The sequence below is a fragment of the Euphorbia lathyris genome, chromosome 3, assembly GCF_963576675.1.
Source record: "Euphorbia lathyris chromosome 3, ddEupLath1.1, whole genome shotgun sequence".
In the NCBI taxonomy this organism is placed as follows: Eukaryota; Viridiplantae; Streptophyta; class Magnoliopsida; order Malpighiales; family Euphorbiaceae; genus Euphorbia; species Euphorbia lathyris.
Window position 1 is genome coordinate 108,307,506 of NC_088912.1, and position 10,260 is coordinate 108,317,765.

The following is a 10,260-nucleotide window of genomic DNA, read 5'->3' on the forward strand; positions in this document are numbered from 1 at the left end:
TTAATAAAATAACGGAATAAAAATAAATTCCATGCTTTCAGTTAATTTCCCTTATTTTTGAGTAATTTAGGAAATAAAAACGTCAAGCTAACTCGGCCCCGAGATTTGTATTTCAGGTACGAGCAAGGAGTGAAAATCCACTCAAATACGCGAGGAGCATCATCCCATACGCGGGGCATGAAACATAAAGTCAGAAATGATTGCCCTATCCACAAACACCACGCGGAATCTAGTCAGCATACGCGAGGCGTACGCCAACTTACGCGAGGCGTATAACACATGTCAGAAATAATTGCCTAATCCTGAAGAGTCAGAATGCATGGTCTCCCTGAGTCAACGATCCATACGTGGGGCGTACCACCTTACACGCAGGGCGTGTAAGGGAGTTCTTCAATGCAAAAAGATCAGAAACTCATTTACGCAGGGCGTGCCTCAAGCTACACACAGCGTAAAAGAACTAAATCAAGCAATAAAACGTCAGAGACTCAAACACGCAAGGCGCAGTCCATCCTACGCGGGGCGTGTTTGAGACATCAAGATCCGGAATTGGTCCACATGCAGGAGATTTCCGACGGAATGGGCATACACGCGGGGCGTACTCTACCATACGCGGGGCGTATTATGGGATTTCTGCACAAAATTATGTTCCTCCATGCTTGCACCTTGTGAAAATACAATCTTGCCCCTAGCTTGATCTATAAATAAGAGTGACTAGCACTCATTAGAGACACTTACACACACTTAGACTTAGAACTTAGACCTTACATCTTGTAATTCTTGCTATTTAGTAGTTTAGATTTTGTTTTTAGGCTTTGTATAGCCAAACTCTTCCATCTTGAGAGCTTGTTTGTCGATTCCGACATTCCATCAAATTCCCGCTCCACTTCCGTGCACCAAGCTCGAAAGCTCCACCATCCAAGTCCTACGAGACGGCTTTTGTGTCCGGTTAGCTAGTTCCGAGGGTGGATTCTTCCCTTTTTACTTGCTAATTAGCTTGAACTCATCCTATGTACTAGTCTTGGTTGTAATTCATATTTACATTCTCCATATTTATAATTTATGATTCATAATCTTCTTTTCTATATATGTGTTGATGTTTGTTACTTGTTTTGATATTCATAATTGATTGTTGTGTAGGAGAACGCGACTTCCGACGCCGTTCGGGCTATTTTTAGGGATTCATATAGGTGTTGCCTTACCGAAAGTGACAAACCGGAAACCGTAGGAATTGACAAATCACGGAACTTACGGGCCCTAATTTCTGGTCCCAAGCATTAGACACGCCTTGACTAGGAACCACGTAGTCTAAGTACTTCACGGGTCGGTTACTCTACACGTAGTCATCTTTGCACGAGCAAACCATCAACCGTATAAACATTAGAAGTCATTATTTGTCATAATTATAACTTATCGCATTCATATCATTCATAGAGTTTCGTTATATAAATTCGCCTCAAACGTAGTTAGGAGTAGTTTGTAGTTGTGTCTCACACCAACCTCAAAGTATTCACCGCTTAAATAATGTATAAAACCGAGTCGTTTAATACTTGCAGTTATAAATCCCGTGGATTCGATACCCGGTCTTAACCGGATTATTACTTGATACGACGGGGTACACTTGCCCCTAAGTAGTGACGTCTAGTAGATACAAAGCACTTAGAAAGACCACATCCATAGTCATAACGCAATCATCGTAATATACATTTCGTCGTTAAAAAGAACACCACTAGACTTCTCACACATGAAGTTTTTGGCACCGTTGCCGGGGATTTATAACATCTTGCAATATTAGACAAAAACGTTTTATTGTTAGTTTAAGCATTCTTTTTGTATAAATTGTTTATATATACTTTTACTAACATCATTCTTTTCTTGTATATATTATATTTTATTTCACTTATTTTATGCATACCCGATCTCGGAGTGATTCTCTTATTCCTATTGATCTCGAAATTGAACGTACTCTTTGTAGGATTCGAAAAGAGAGAATGGCAAACCTCAACAATGAAGCTAACCAGCCCGAGGTCAACCAAAGGGTGCCGGAACAACCCGTGAATAACAACCGTAATGGTGGAGGCAATGACACACATTCGATGTCGGAGATTCTTGCTCCACATCGCCCTCAAATCCGCCATGGAATCGTTGCCCCCACCATTCCGGCCGACACATTTGAAATAAAGACTAGCATGATCCAATTAATCCAACAACTCGGTCAATTCGGAGGGGAACCCAATGAAAACCCTAACGAACACCTTGATAAATTTCTTATGTATGCCGAAACTTCTCGGCAAAATGGTGTTCCGGTTGAGGCCATCCAACTAAAACTATTTCCTTTCTCTTTGACAGGGCAAGCGTTGGAATGGTTGCACTCGTTAGAGGCGGGATCGATCACATCTTGGGAGGAACTTGAGAAGGAGTTCCTATCTTACTACTTCCCGCCTTCTAAAACGGTTAAGTTGAGGAAAGATATCACTTCCTTTCGGCAACTTGGATACGAGGCCCTCCATTCAGCTTGGGCTAGGTTCCGAAAGTTGCTCCGAAGCTGTCCCCATCACGATATCCCTAAGCATGATCTAGTAAGTACCTTTTATCATGGTTTAACACCTACTAATCGTGCAACCGTTGATTCTTCCGTAGGTGGGGATTTGTTTCGCAAATCGGCAAGTGAGGTGTATGAGCTCATTCACGAATTAGCTAGGAAAAGTGTCCAATGGCAAGAAGATCGACTTGCCGGACCCTCGCAACATCAAACCTTTGCTGTAGAAGACGAGGCTCCCACAATCTTCATGGTCGAAATGAATAAGAAGCTGGACGCCTTAATAGCGCAAATGAGCCTCAAGAATACAGCACGAGTCCTAGTGTGCTCTCATTATGGTGGTGACCACCAAGGTAAGGATTGTCAAGCCGGAAGCCCTTTTGCCGGAAACACCGAAAGCGTAAGTTATGTAGGGGGACAACAAAGGTATAATTCTCATTATAACTCCTATCCTAACACGCATGCTTATCACCACCATAACAATAATAATAACGGATGGAGGCCTCAACACCAACACCCGATTCTATCTTATGATAACAAGCGGAATGTGTTGAAGCCCCCATCCGAACCCCATAGTAAATTCATGGAACAAGGTTTGGGCCAATTCCCTCATGCCCAAGGAGGACAAAAATCGCAACCTCCTAGCAATGCGCAAGACGCAATGGTAATTGATCTTCTTAAAGAAATATCTTCCTGTCTTGCTAACAATGAAGCATTTTGCAGGGACTTGGGATAGCAAGTGGCCCAATTAAGTCGCCAACAACAAGAGAGACAACATGAGTCTCCCCCGATTAACACCGAAGAAAACCCGAGACCAAAAGATCAGGAGACCGCGCAAGCAATAACTCTCCGACGTGGTAAGGGTTTGGAACCACCGGTTCCAAAGGCGACTCCACCCGCTCCACAGGTAAGTGATGAACCGGAAGTGGTAAGCAACCCCGGTTCGGATCTGAGACCCGCGACTTCCTTGGATAAGAATAAAAATGTGTGTGATCCAATTGGAGCTTACGTACCGAAGCTCCCTTTTCCACAACGACTTAAAAAGGAAAAATTGGACCACCAATACGGCAAGTTTTTGGAAATTTTTAAGAAACTTCACATTAACATCCCGCTTGTGGAGGCATTGGAACAAATGCCTACATATGCGAAGTTTCTTAAAGAAATCCTCGCCAAAAAGAGGAAGTTGGATTATAATGAAACGGTAGCGCTCACGGAGGAATGCTCCGCGATTATAACAAACAAACTCACACCTAAACTCAAGGATTTAGGTAGTTTTTCTATCCCTTGCATGATTGGTAATGTTGAATTTAGGAGAGCTTTATGTGATTTGGGTGCTAGTATCAATCTAATGCCTTTATCTGTGTTTAGGAAGCTCGGCTTGGGAGAACCAAAGCCTACCAATATGACGCTCCAGCTGGCCGATAGATCCATTGCCCGGCCAAAAGGGGTTGTGGAGGATGTCTTAGTGAAAGTGGACAAGTTCATTTTCCCCGCCGATTTTGTAGTGCTCGATATGGCGGAAGACGATACGGTACCAATCCTCCTAGGACGACCATTTCTTGCAACAGGTAGGACTCTCATTGACGTCCACGAAGGTAAACTTATCCTACGGTTGCAAGACGAAGAGGTAGAGTTTAACGTGTACAACTCCATGAAATTCCTGTCTAACACCATGGAGGACTGCAACTTTTTAAATTCCGTAGACTCTATTGATCTTTTTGTTGAGGATTTTTGTGATAGGTCTTCTGCGGGAACCTCTTCGGAAATAGATGGTATTGAGCATTTGGACAAGGAGCCATTGAACAAGCCGTTTGAATACTCCTCCGAAATAGAACAATGTCTGTTGGCAAGGAGTCGGTTCGAGGTTTTAGACTGGGATAGCAAAGCAAAGCCGAAGACCTCTCTTGAGGAACCTCCAACTTTGGAACTTAAACCCTTACCTCCTAATTTAAAATACGTATTTTTACAACCTCCTAATTTCTTACCGGTTGTTATTTCTTCACTTTTGACAGCGGAAATGGAGGAAGGATTAATTGCGGTGTTACAAAAACACAAGGGCGCATTTGGGTGGACTATTCACGACATTAAGGGGATCAGCCCCACCATTTGCACACACCGCATCTTTATGGAGGATAAAGTCAAACCCTCCGTGTAGCCGCAACGACGACTTAACCCCAATATGAAAGAGGTAGTGAAGACCGAGGTAATCAAACTCCTCGACGCAGGTATAATCTTTTCTATCTCCGATAGTCCATGGGTTAGTCCGGTCCAATGTGTTCCCAAAAAGGGGGGCACTATGGTGACGAAAAATGGTCAATGGGAATTAATCCCCACGCGAAAAGTAACCGGGTGGCGAGTATGCATTGATTATTGGAAACTTAACGAAGCCACCCGAAAAGATCATTTTACCTTGCCGTTCATTGACCAAATGTTGGAAAGAATGGCGGGTCATAACTTCTTTTGCACCCTCGATGGCCTATCCGGTTATATGCAAATTCTCGTTGATCCTTCGGATCAAGAAAAGACGACATTCACTTGTCCGTATGGGACATTTGCATATAGGCGGATGCCGTTTGGGCTTTGTAATGCCCCTGCCACCTTTCAAAGGTGCATGATGGCTATATTCTCCGAAATGATTGAGGACTTCATGGAAGTCTTCATGGACGATTTTTCTGTTTTTGGATCGTCCTTTGAAATTTGTTTGAACAATGTTGATAAAGTCCTTCAACGTTGCGAGGACACTAATCTCACTCTAAGTTGGGAAAAGTGTCAGTTTATGGTTCAAGATTGTATTGTTTTGGGACACAAGGTGTCCGGGGAAGGAATCGCGGTCGATCCGGCCAAGATTGAGGTGATTGAGAAATTACCCCTTCCAATCAATGTTAAAGGAATCCGGAGTTTTTTAGGTCATGCAGGATTCTATAGGAGATTCATCAAAGATTTCTCTAAGATAGCAACCCCCTTGACCCAACTCCTTGCAAAGGATGCGGAATTTAGTTTTTCTCCCGAATGTTTGCTTGCATTTAATACGCTAAAGGAAAAACTAGTTAATGCACCCATTATGGTGAAACCCGGTTGGAGTCTTCCTTTTGAACTCATGTGTGATGCAAGTGACTTGGCTGTAGGTGCTTGTTTGGGCCAGCGGGTGGATAAAATTTTCCGCCCCGTTTATTATGCGAGCAAAACGCTCAATGAGGCCCAACAAAATTATTCCATTTCGGAAAAAGAGATGCTTGCTGTAGTCTTTGCTTTCGATAAATTTAGATCATATCTCGTATTATCCAAAATTTTCGTATAAACTGACCACGCAGCTCTCAAGTACCTAATGAATAAGCAGGACGCCAAGCCACGATTAATACGGTGGATTCTACTCCTACAAGAATTTGATATCGAAATCAGGGATAAAAAAGGAGTGGAGAATGTTGTAGCCGACCATCTTTCCCGGTTACAAAGCGAGCAAGCCACATCTCCGGAAGTTGTGGAGATTAAGGAGACTTTTCCCGACGAAACTCTCTATGTGGTAACACCTTTACCTTGGTATGCCGATATGGCAAACTACAAAGCTGGTAATATTCTTCCCCCACATCTTACTTACGAGCAGCGTAGGAAATTCTTTCATGATGCTAAGAACTATTTTTGGGAAGAGCCCTACTTGTTTAAATCTTGTGCTGATAATGTCATTCATAGGTGTATACCGGAAGATGAGGTAAATCATGTGTTGCATATGTGTCACACCCAAGAGCCGGGGGGCCACTTCGGCCCTAGTCAGACTATGGCAAAGGTCCTACAATGTGGTTTTTATTGGCCTACCTTGTCCAAGGATTCCCAAGACTTCGTCAAATCATGTGACGCTTGTCAACGGAGTGGGAACATTTCCTGTAAACATGAAATGCTCCAACAAGGGATCCTAGTTTGCGAACTTTTTGATGTTTGGGGGATAGACTTTATGGGGCCTTTCCCTAAGTCGCATAACAACTCTTACATTCTTGTGGCGGTTGACTATGTCTCCAAATGGGTGGAGGCCGTTGCCTTACCCTCAAACGACTCCAAGGTGGTAGGGAAATTTATAAAGAAAAATATCTTTACTCGGTTTGGAACCCCTCGAGCTATCATTAGTGGCCGGGGTTCCCACTTTTGCAATCGTCAATTCGACCAACTCTTACAAAAATATGGGGTTGCACACCGAGTCTCAACACCCTACCATCCGCAAACTAGCGGGCAAGTCGAGGTTTCTAACCGCGAGCTAAAACGTATCTTGAAAAAAACGGTTAGTTCCTCTAGAAAGGATTGGAGCCTAAAGCTCGATGACGCTCTTTGGGCTTATCACACGGATTTTAAAACGCCTATCGGGATGTCTCCCTATCGCTTAGTTTTCGGGAAATCATGTCATTTACCTGTGGAATTGGAACATAAAGCCTATTAGGCTCTAAAATTTTTAAATTTTGATATGCAGGCCGCAGGGGACCAACGTCTCGTCCAACTCAACACCCTTGATGAACTTCGTCTCGGTTCATACGAAATGCCAAACTTTACAAAGAACGAACGAAGAAATGGCACGACAAGCACGTGCAAATCAGGGAATTCAGCAAAGGGGACCAAGTCCTCCTATATAATTCTCGCCTCCGCCTATTCCCAAGAAAATTAAAAAGTCGGTGGTCGGGACCGTACACTATCGTCCAGGCTCACTCATCTGGAGCGGTTGACATCTAAGGTTCCGACAACGAAACCCACCGCGTGAACGGACACCGCCTGAAAATATATTGCGGGGGCACTCTTCCACAACACGGAGAAACCACATTTCTCAAAACACCGTGAGCATGCACTCATCCAGAAAAGTTGAGCTACTCCGACTCTAAACGTAGCCTCGGTTTGCGTCCCTCAAACCCTTTGTATATATATCAAACCTGTTTGTTCTTTTTAGGCACTATTCTTATTTTCTTCCAATAAAATCAACGAAAAACAAATCCCGAGCAAATCCAAATACCTCACGCGGGGCGTGCCCACTGTCACGCCCCGCGCTTCCGAGCCTCTGGCCAAAAACGGCCTAAATCCCACCTTTTACGCAGGGCGTACCTCCTTGTACGCCCCGCGTAATTCCCCTTTTTTTGCATAAAATACTCAGAAACTCAAACACGCAGGGCGCCCCACTACATACGCCCCGCATATTTGAGTCTCTGCCCAAAAACGGTCTAAATTGCACCTTTTACGCAGCGCGTACCTCCGTGTACGCCCCGCCTAATTCCCCTTTTCTTGCATAAAATACTCAGAAACTCAAACATGCAGGGCGCCCCACTACATACGCCCCGCGTATTTGAGTCTCTGCCCAAAAACAGCATAAAACGCACTGTGTACGCGAGGCGCCCCCCTGGGCACGCCTCGCGTAGCCTCTGACCCCCAAGGGTCTCACTTTTAATTCACCATTTGTTATTGTTTTTTTTGTTTTGTTTTTCTTTTGCGACGTCCTTGGAATAGACGTCATTTTAATAACGCGGAGGGCCGTGCAACCCCGCACTTTCAGTTTGTTTTGCACTAACAAAAACAAAAATAAAAATAGAAAAAGACACAAAAATAATTAAGCTAATTTGTTGATTCTTAAGATATTTTCCCGACACACTAACCTTCCTCGGAATTAATTAAATGTTCCGTTGTTTGTCCTTAAATGTAAATACTATCGGAACACAAAGGATCGGTTGTATTAAGAAATTTTAGTCTTAATCTTGAAGTCATAGAATTTATGTAAAGACTAGGTGATACTTAACAAAAGCATCGAGTCCTAACCCATAAGTCATCTCCATAACGAAACTTAAAAAGGCAATAAAAACGGGATGTTTGAAAGTTTAGCGAAGACCCGATAATACACAATTTAAACCCGAAATTTTGTGAGGTAATTTTGAGCCTAAAGGAGTTCGTACGAGAACTCTATTTCTTTCATAATTCTTCGAGAGCTTTGACTTCACTCGACTCATAGAGTTTGCATCTAATACCGGGTTAAGTACACCTATTTTGGTTAAAATGGCAATAGATGATAAAACGAACCCACTTAGTCTAATTCTTTTCTTAATTTATTTTTTATCGTTTTTATCAACCTCTAGGAAACCCCCTCGAGCCTACTAACCGACTTTTATTGTCAACACCCTTTTAACAATTAACCCTCTTTTTCCTCTTGTTTAAATACCAACGAAATCAATGTGCACCCGAAATAAGTCAAGACCTTAATAAGTGAACACCATAAGTTCTCGAGATCGTTTTTGTGCCACTCTCAAAACAGAATAGAGAAGAACATAAGAAAGAGCAAAAAGACATTCTCAAGCTCTACCCGAGAAATTTCAATTATTATTTTACAAACTTACCAAGGCCAAAAATAAAATATGGTGCAGTCATCAAAATGGTATTTGAACTCGAGTTTTCAAAAATTAACCACTAAAAAGCCACCCACATTACAACCTCCCTTTGGGTTCATTTTTAATGTTGTCTAAACCATGACATAGGAGGAAAAACCCGGATGAAAATGCAAACTCAAAAGTGATCTCGGGTAAGTGCAAAGAAGAGCGCTAAAACACCGACCCACCAAAGTTTGAGCGTAAGAGTGAAATCCCTTTGTGAGGTATTATCGGGTTCTCAAAAGATAATCAACCCCCGTTATTATTGCCTATTAATTTTAATTATGGAGGTTTCAAACAAGTTTTGGTCGCTCGATTGTTTGCGTAGGTACTCGCCGAAAACTTTGCATAAAACTTTAACTTTGAAATCACGCACTTGGTAAAACCAACCGTCGGTTTGTTTCTTAATAATCTCAATCCCTTGTCTTTCGATTTCTTTTACTTGAGGACAAGTAAAACTTTAAAGTCCGAGGAGGTTTGATAGGGGTATTTTACCCCTATCTTTTAGCGTGATTTACGGGTTAATTTTAGAAGAAACAAATAAGTTTAATTACAAAAATAGAGTGTTTTAATAAAATAACTGAATAAAAATAAATTCCATGCTTTCAGTTAATTTCCCTTATTTTTGAGTAATTTAGGAAATAAAAACGTCAAGCTAACTCGGCCCCTAGATTTGTATTTCAGGTACGAGCACGGAGTGAAAATCCACTCAAATACGCGAGGCGCATCATTCCATACGCGGGGCGTGAACCATAAAGTCAGAAATGATTGCCCTATCCACAAACACCACGCGAAATCTAGTCAGCATACGCGAGGCGTACGCCAACTTACGTGAGGCGTATAACACATGTCAGAAATAATTGCCTAATCCAGAAGAGTCAGACTGCATGGTCTCCCTGAGTCAACGATCCATACGCGGGGCGTACCACCTTACACGCAGGGCAAGTAAGGGAGTTCTTCAATGCAAAAAGATCAGAAACTCATTTACGCAGGGCGTGCCTCAAGCTACGCACGGCGTAAAAGAACTAAATCAAGCAACAAAAAGTCAGAGACTCAAACACGCAAGGCGCAGTCCATCCTACGCGGGGCGTGTTTGAGACATCAATATCCGGAATTGGCCCACATGCAGGAGATTTCCGATGGAATGGGCATACACGCGGGGCGTACTCCACCATACGCGGGGCGTATTATGGGATTTCTGCACAAAATTATGTTCCTCCATGCTTGCACCTTGTGAAAATACAATCTTGCCCCTAGCTTGATCTATAAATAAGAGTGACTAGCACTCATTAGAGACACTTACACACACTTAGACTTAGACCTTAGACCTTACATCTTGTAATT